Genomic DNA, 9,545 nt, shown 5'->3' on the forward strand with positions numbered 1-9,545 from the left:
TGTTTTCAAAGGAAGTCCCTGTCTCTGGGACCTAATGCTGGTGGCAAATGGGTGGTGATCATTTTGTTTTTGAACCATCATTGCGATTGCCTGTGATTTGCTGGGCTGTGGCAGGTTCCCAAGGAGTGAGTCACAGGGCCCAGGAAGGAGTTGTAGCTGTGCTCCATCCAGCCTTGTGAAGTTAGGAGGCTGGATGAGGCAGGTGCCTCCCTGTACAACACCCACCCGACACCTGAGCCCCTTATCCAAGACAGGTGCAGCAAGGTGCGCTGATCTGAAGCTGCTTGCGGAACAAGTTCGGGAGCAAAGTAAATAGCACAGATCTGAAACTCATTTGAGTCAAAAGATGACATCGTTTGGGATTATCTTTAAAAGCACAGACTTCTAATCCTCTTTGGCCTAACCCTGACGGCGTTCATGCATGCAGAGTCGCCATCGTTCCTAAATGCATCATTAAATGAGGGCTTGCATGTGGGGAAACTGTTATCCCAGGGTTTTCTGGACACACAGATCCCTCATTTCAAATGTCCTCTTACTAGATTCCCACCACCCTGACTAATGGGAACAGTTTTGCTGTCCTAACCATTATTTATGTTTGGGTCATAATAACATGTAGCCACAGTTGGGCAGGGAGATGGGATACTTATTTTGTTTTATTATACAGTAAAGTTTTATTTATTTTAAAATGTATCATGGCTTTATATGCTCCTTAGCATTAATAAATGATCTCAATGCAGTTTGCCAGATCAAAAATATTAAAATACAGTAAAATAAATCAATGGGGGGGGGATGACCCACGCTCCAGGTACCTTTCCTGAATGTTCAGCTTACATTTAAAAAGAAAACACCAAATGCTATGTGTCCTATGAACACTTAATAGCCATTGGGTGATATTCAACTAAGTTTTAGTAAGAATAGCCCCATTGAAAATAATGGACCCAATTGAGTCATGTTCATTCATTTTAGTGGGTCCCTAAGATGGCTACATGGTGCCTCGTATACCTCCTGGCAACTCATGTAGCCAATTGCTCTGCTTTCCTTTGGACCACATCAGTGAGGCCAGTAGTGAGGTCTTGATGTCTGGACCTCCATACACACTGCCCCAGGCTTGCACCCTGGGGTGGTCACTTCAGTGCTACTAATGCAGCGATTTGATTTCACCCCTAGAGACTCACTCCATTGTCTCTTGAGATAGACAGATGCCAACAACTCTGATTAAAATTTAGCTGATTACCACCATATCTATCTATCTATCATCTCCAAGGGTCAGTAACAAGCAATAGATGGAAACAGCTGGAGTATATGGAAATGCAATGGAGTATATATTAGAGCTGGGGGGGGGGGGGGAAATAAAACTATTTCAGAGAATCAAAGACTGAGCTGAGTGGGATTCTGAGTAAAGCCGCTATAAATGAGCTGATTAAAAGAAACCCTCCTGTCTAGATTCTTGCTCAGAAAAACACTGCTTTTGGAAGCAATTATGGTACCATGGACAGTGTGCTTTTTCTCTTTTTACAACTTTGAGGCAATCCATGGTTCAGTCCCTGCTGATGCTCCAAGCTTATTAGTGAAAGAAGATAAATACATTCTCTCTGTGTGTGTGCAGATAAATATATGGTGAATTTACATATTTGATTCTGAAGCATTTTTCTAAAAAATAATAATACATAAGATATTGACAAAAACTGTCAGGCAGAGAGCAAAAGCAAGGAAACCTCCCCATCTGTAAAATGCAAATAATATGAATTTGCTTCCATCATTCATTAAACAAGTAATATCCTTTTTTTAAAAAAAATGACATTCATGAGATGTGCAGGAATTCGTGCTTGTTGCGAAAGGGTATCAAATTATGGTGATGTCAACAGAATGTTTCCTTCATGTGTGCAGAGGGGAGTGGGGGGTTAACTAATATTACCATTGCAACTGAAGTGTTTGGTTTTTTTAACTCCACAAATTGTACTAATCCATGAGGGAAGAGGATCCTGGTTACCTCTCCCTTATGATGTTCCATGTGCAGGAAGTTTTAGACCAGGGATGGGGAACCTGGGAACCTCCGGGAGTTGCTGGAATATAGTTCCCATAATCTCTGGCCATTGTCCATCCTGGCTGGGACTGATGGAAGTCAAAGTCCAAACAACATCTGGAAGGCTACAGGCTCTCATCTGTTTTAGATGCTAAAAACTTAGACAATGCATATCTGGGTATCATGCACATCTGCACATCCAGATAAATACTATAGTTAAACACTTAAACATTGTAGTATTTCAAGAATCCTGTTCAAAATCCAAGGTGGGTTTTTAAAAGCAGCTTTTTAGTTCATGTGATTAGCATGAAGGAGAAAGAAACATGCTGGAAGAGAGAGAGAGAGAGAGAGAGAGAGAGAGAGAGATGTAACATCACAATAGCTCATTCAATGTTTTAATGTCATTGATGGAGGAGCAAGTCTTGGAAGCAAACAAAATTAAAGGGGTGGCCCATTGATCCAGTGCACTGACTAGTGATGTTAAATTCTCGAGAATAATCTTTTGGAGAATATTCTTGAGAACATTCTCAAGAATATTCTCGATTAATGAGGTGTGTACATTTAAAGCAGCCATGCAGACAACACAGAATTTACAGTTTGTGGAGAATATTTTCCGGAGAATTTTCTAGCAGAGAATATTCTCAAGAATATTCTCTGGAGAATATTCTCACCTCACATCACCAGCACTGACATTGTACTACATTAACTAGGGGCCTCCTCTGCCCCATCTTTATAAGGCTGCTGGGGAAAGCATGATTTGACTACAATTGGGCAGTCAGGAAACAGAGCTTGTGGATTTTGTTTAAGGAATCCCTCAAATCTCCCACCCCAGTAACGGAAGCACTGGGGGCTCTCCTGGGTGCAAGGCATTCCCGGGCGTTCTGCTCAGCTCTCTGCATTATCCAGTGTAAGTATTCAACAAAGTACTTAATTCAACAAAGGCACAGCTGAAGGGGTCTGGTTCAGGTGCTTTTGTGAACCAGGCAGATTCCCCTTTCGCAATCCCTTCCTTGCTGTCCCCTCCCTTATTTTTATTCCCTACATTTAATTTTCTCATCCAATAAACCTGAGCGACTGGTTAGTTTGCCAGCAATCTCCCGTCCCGCAGGCAGAAAGGGAGGGGAATTTTCTTGTTTATTTTTTTTTTAACAGTTGACTGCAGACTGTTAACATAGCATTATTTTAATGAAAGGTTCCTGACTGCAATTACCCTCTGAAATGATAAATCTGTCAAAAGTCTTTCTCCTCCATTTTTAGCAAACTTTCCTCTCCAATGTGCTCTTCATAAGCAATTTTTCACGTGTGCAGAAAACTCCGTCCGTTGGAAGGAATCCTTCAGCACCATCACCCTGCCACTAACAAAGGACATAATAACAACAACCTCATAACTCTCCATTAGCATTGATGAAGCAACAGACCTTTTGGTTATACACCCAATGCAAAATTAAGCTTCAGAAGTCATTGCCATGGGTTATTGTTGAGGCTAAGAGCTTAGCAGGCCTTTCAAAAGGATTAGGCTTTTATAGGGACAGAAAGGAACACCTACGGTTAGCATAGACATTTCTAAAGGACTGAAAGCCGTAATGTTTAAGGGATTAACTGTAACAACAGTAATTCAGAATTTAAACAAATAAATAAAAAAGGCACCTCAATCAACAGTCAGCTTTACTTTGGCTTGTGGTGCATTGCTGATAAATGTATATTAAGAGCATTTTAAAGTGCTATAAAATGGGTAATAATAATAATAATAATAATAATAATAATAATAATAATATATGCCATTATATTACACTGGACCAATCACCTTGGTTCTGTAACCAAACTGAATTAGTGTTAAAATCAGACTGAGAAGATTCAGGTTCAAATCCTTGTTGGGCAACCAAACTCACGATGTCATCCTGGGTCAGCCTACTCTACCACTTAGGGTTACTTTGAGGGTAAAAGGATGGGGAAGGGATAAGAATATAAGACAATCCTGGATGAAGCCAATGGCTCATCTAGTCTAAATTCCTGTTCTCACTGTGGCCAACCAGATGCCTGGGAGAAACCTGAAAGCAGGACATGAGTGCAAAAGCACTTGCACACCTGTGATTTCCAGCAATGGATATTCAGGGCCCTGCTGCTTCTGACAGCGGAGAACGAACATAGCCAACATGGCTACTAGCCATGGGCCAGCCCCATCTTCCACAAATTTGTCCAATCTTCTTTTAAAGCCATCTAGGTTTGTAGCCATCCCTGCCTCCTGTGGGAGTGAGTTCCATGGTTCAACTAGGTACGGAGTGAAGTATTATTTTCTTTTCTCTGTCCTGAATCTTCCAGTGCTCAGCTCCACTGAATACCCAGAAGTTCTAGCGTAAAGAGAGAAGGAGAAAAACTCTTAGCCACTTTCTCCATGCCAAGGATAATTTCGCAAACTTCTACCATGTCAGAAGTCTGACATTTCCAAATGTGTTAGATTTCCAAACACTGGAGTGGAGTGTGTGGTGAGGGTCTCCTTTATGGCTTCGATCCAGACTTTGCTCCCACCACTCCCCACTTTCCCCCTAGTGCCTTGCACCCTTTGAAAGTTTGCTCCAGAGAGTTGAGATGCTCTAGAACAGTGTAGGCGGGATATCTGAGTGCCACAGTGGGAAGAAGAGTGTGCAGAATCATCTCATCTCCTTCTTCCAGCAGCATCCCACCAATGGATTGAAAACCTTCCTTTGACAGAAGAAACATAACACAGAGCTGCAATTCTCAGTTCCCAGAGAAGGGAGGTTGATTGTTAAACCTCTCTGGAAGTTGTACCTCTTTGAGTGGAATAGGGTTCTCCTAAGAACTCTCAGCACCCATAAAAACTACAGTTTCCAGCATTCTTTGGGCAAAAGCATAGCTGTTTTAAGTGATACAATAGTGCTTTTAGTGTATGGTGCAGATACGGCCTTAGTTGAGGTGTGTGGCGTGTTGATAGCTGCCTTCCAACAAATGCAAACCATAAAGTTTTGATGGCCTTGTACTTGTATCACAGAGAGGCAATAAAATTATTATCTTTCACCAGCAAGTGAGTTTTATTACACTGCTTTAAAAGATTTATTTCCCAGTCTAGCCTTCTGCAGAGCTATCAGCACTCAATATTTCCCAACCAGCAATTATGCTAATCTCGGGTTAATCTGAGTGGAGTGTATGGTTGGTCTTATCATTCTTACTTTCAGCACTTTTGCTTTTCTTTTGTGACCAGCAGCTGGAGCTAAGATGCTATTTGTACATCATCATAGCAAATCTATTGTGCATTCTGTGGGGAAAGCACTAAACTCACAGCTTATATAAAGACATAACAAACATTTTCCATTATGGAGACTTTGTTGAGATTCTCAGATGAAAACCCTGAACCATCCAATGTGAAGACCTTCTTTTAAAAAAAAAAAAAAAAAAGTCTGCTAAAATGAAATTATCACAATGATTATGACAGGTCTGTCTCTTCAAACTGACCTTTGGTCATTAGCTAAGGTAGTACTGTGGTGTGATTTACATCCTGTTTTGCAAAAGCGCTCTGGTGCAACTGCATAAATGTCATGCTATTTTAGAGGGGAAATATTGGTGGCACTTCCAGCAAGAAAAAGAACAAATATATGGGAAAGAGATGTGACCACTTTGTGGCATAGGACTGTGAAGCACAAAAGGGAAATTCAGTGCAGTGAGAGAGCTGCTTTGGGTGCATTTTTATGGCAGATTCTCTGGCTGAATGCACAGTCCTTTTGCAGAATGAAAATATAGAATACGTCTGCAGTCCAAAATCTGTACTCAAATCTTTTTTTCTCCTGAACTCTCCAAGAACTGCCTTGTTTGTTTGTGTGTGACAAGGTTTAATCAGCAATTCTCTTACCTGCTCGGCAGTGAGGGCATCCACTGGCTCCCTGGGGGGGCAGGCACAAGGTAATGTTTAACTTTATCTCTACTCTGTTTCTGGTACTTTAGCTGGGCAATAAGCAATGTAAAAGAGCCCGGTGTTGTTGTTTTTAAGACAAGCTGTACTTCTGACCGAAGCAAAACTGGAGGTCATTTAACCATTACTCCTACCTTCATTGTGATTTGCCCATTTCCCAGAGCTGTAGAGGCTGCTACTGACCCACTTGAAAGGAATAAAAAATAAGGCACCCCCACCCAGCAGATCTCAAAGCATGATTGACTGCAGGGGGAAGCATCTGAGAAGATCAGACACCTAAAGAAATCCCAGAAGCAGGTTATTGCAAAGAGAGTCGTTTTTAAAAGCTTGGTGGAAGGGACATGCCAACTGTCTGGACATCTTCATAGCTTCCATTTGGTTACAAACCTCTCACCTTGCTCATGTACATTGGAATCTTGATTTCTGGACCTCGTGTTTGCAGTTGAGCCAGTACTGCTATTAGCCTGGATAAAGAGCTTTTGCTTACTTTCAAGTGAGAGTTGCTGTCATCAAGTTTTGGAATAAGAGCCTCACGTGAACTCAGTGTGGGATCATTGAACAGACAAACGTTTTTAGCTGTAACTGCTCTTAGAATGTTATTAACTGTTTTAGAACGTTTTTGCAAGTCACCCTCTGCCATTGTCCAATATACATACGGTACACATGGGCATACAAACTATTTTTGCACCATTGCATCTGTAAGCCCACTACACTTCTTTTCACAGAAACTAAACTGGAATTCTTCATGACCACCTAACTGCCTCAATTCACAATCTTGTATTGAGCTTCCTTTTCCACCTCCGTGCACAGACAGACACCTTCTTTTCCTTGCACACTGCCTCAAATGTAACAGAGAGCATAACTAACAGGAAATCTTGATGGTGGACCAATCCTGATCTAGAATTATGTAGGTGAAAGATCGACAACAAAAACTGCACCTGTGACACTTGAGAATTCACTGGAATTTCATCACACAAAAGATGATGAAATTAAATCCATGTTGTCATTTACAAGACTGCATGACTGACTAGGGAATGAGCCACTCCACACTCTACCCTAGGTGTCCTAGGGGTTTATAGCAACTTGTAAACTTCACAGGGAACACTAAAATGATGGGGAAATAACTAGGCTCTTTTATGTGCACATATGGGACAAAGAGGAATACATGGGGCCTGCAAGTCAAACCACAGATTTCCTTTTCTTTTACTAATTACTGAATAGAGGGTTCTATTGCAGACCTCAAAGTGTGTAAACTAAGGGATTTGCACCTTAAATACTTTGTTTTTGCAAGTCCTTCTCAAACCCTTCTTTCCATTAACTGCTGCATAACCAGTGAAACATACAGAATCAGTATATAACCAGTGAATCATATTTCTCTTTGTCCTGAAGACTTGTGCTATAAATGTGAGGATTTCTATGTTTGTTAGAAATGTAAATTTCTAGGCCCTGTGGTTGCAGAGAAATCCAGCATAATTCTGCATTATAAAAGCTGGCTGGTAAAAACAGACAGTTGCTTAGATAAATAATTGCCTTGTTGTTGTTGTTGTTGTGTGTAATATCATTGGATGAAACCCAGAAAAAAGTAGAGCAAGCATAAAGTCACTTGAAATCAATGAAACCAATGTACCCAGTCTAATAAATTCAATGTATAAAGTACCTCAGTTAATCTGTACAACAGCCATGTAAAGTAGGCCAGTATTATTACCCTCACACAGCAGATGGAGAATGGAGACTGAGAGATCAGTAGGTCACTGAGAGTTGGTTATCCCTACCCCCGCCCCAAACGCAAACACATTGATGACTGGTGGGGATTTTGTTTTTCTTCCATGGAGAATAAGCACACCTTCCTGGTTCAGTTGTAGAGTGGGCCAATGAAGGCAGTCATTCTGCCTTGCCATCAGTTTTCCTGCTTTGGGGTTTGGCCAGCAGCAGCTTGCAGACAACGTGTTCCACAGAAGAGATTGTTCCATTCCATGGGATCCTTCCCTCTCCTGTGCTGCAGTGTGTCTGCAGTGAGGCAGTATTGCATAGTTTGTTCCTATGATGGGCCTTCCCTCGGAGAAGGTTTGCTCATATTTCATCCTCAGCACTTTGTACTATGACTGGGCACATTATTACCCAGCTGGGCACATTGCCACCAACAAACCACAGCAGATTAGCACACTGCCTGCTGGGATGCGCTTTACCAGTAACTAAGTTCACAGAGTTCTTTGTGCATCGTAGAAAAATGCTTCCACCTCATGCAGCAGGAATGCGATCCTCAGATGTGCCAGTAGTCAGTAGCCAGTCTACAGCTGGAGAGACAGGTTAGCACTCAGGCTTATCTAAAGCTGAATTCCTAACTAAATTTACGAAACAGCTGGATTATATTTGGAGATAGTGTGTGTGGATCTCCACTTATGCAGTAGAGCTTCTCCTTCCTGTCCTCCCCACACAGGTAAAAGGTAAAGGCAAAGGACCCCTGGACGGTTAAGTCCAGTCAAAGGTGACTATGGGGTGTGGCACTCATCTCACTTCAGTCCAAGGGAGCCAGCATTTGTCCACAGACACCTTTCCGGGTCATGTGGCCAGCATGACTAAACCGCTTCTGGCACAATGGAACACCGTGACGGAAGCCAGGGTGCACGGAAATGCCTTTTACCTTCCCACCACAGTGGTACCTATTTATCTACTCGCATTGGTGTGCTTTTGAACTGCTAGGTTGGCAGGATCTGGGACCGAGCAATGGGAACTCACCCTGTTGCACAGATTCAAATCGCCAACCTTCTGATCGCCAAGCCCAAGAGGCTCAGTGGTTTAGACCACAGTGCCACCTGCTCCTTTTATCTTGCCCCCCACAGCCCTACATGCCCACACACACCCCTTACCATTGCATCATAACCCATGAAAAGCCACTCTGGAAAGGGGAAAGGCCTCATGCAGAAGGCCCATTTTTCAATCCCCCGTACTCCTGTCTGAAACCCCCAAGGACTGCTGCTAGTCAGTGCAGACTCACCAAGAACTCTGGCCAATGCACCAAGAAAAAAAATTCTTGGTGAATTTAATAACAAGAACTCCAATTTATTTAACGTTAAAGTCAGTGCAAACTCCAGAGCAGCCTATGGCACAGTGCATGGCCCCAGGGTGCCTCTGGGACTGCAAGCAAATGTGATGCAGAAGGCTCAAAAAGTCACAAGACCTTCAGCAATAAATCATTACAAACCCTCAACCAAAGGCCTGCTGGTTTTTGTCTGGGATTGTCAAGAGTTATTGTTGAAGAGTTTGCTCTTCAAAATATGGCAACCCTATAATCTGTGCCTATATGATATAGAGGGTGTTGCCACCTGCTGGTAATGAGTGAACTTACAGTTCACCGCTTTCGTCTATGGCATTGCAATTCGAAAACAACCTTTTCAGAATTGCAAATCAGGCAGATGGTGCCAAAGGCCAGAACTCTAATGTATCTGCCAGAGATGGATCAAATGATCGGGACAGGGAAAACTCTTCCCTCCCGCAAGGGAGATGACTAGGCAGTAGGAGATGGCAAGGATGCAGCAACTGTGTGCACCTGGCCTCCAGTCGCTGGTGTCAGGAGGATGAGGGAGGAGCTGATGGTGAGCT

Source organism: Lacerta agilis, chromosome 6, assembly GCF_009819535.1.
Source record: "Lacerta agilis isolate rLacAgi1 chromosome 6, rLacAgi1.pri, whole genome shotgun sequence".
Classification (NCBI taxonomy): domain Eukaryota; kingdom Metazoa; phylum Chordata; class Lepidosauria; order Squamata; family Lacertidae; genus Lacerta; species Lacerta agilis.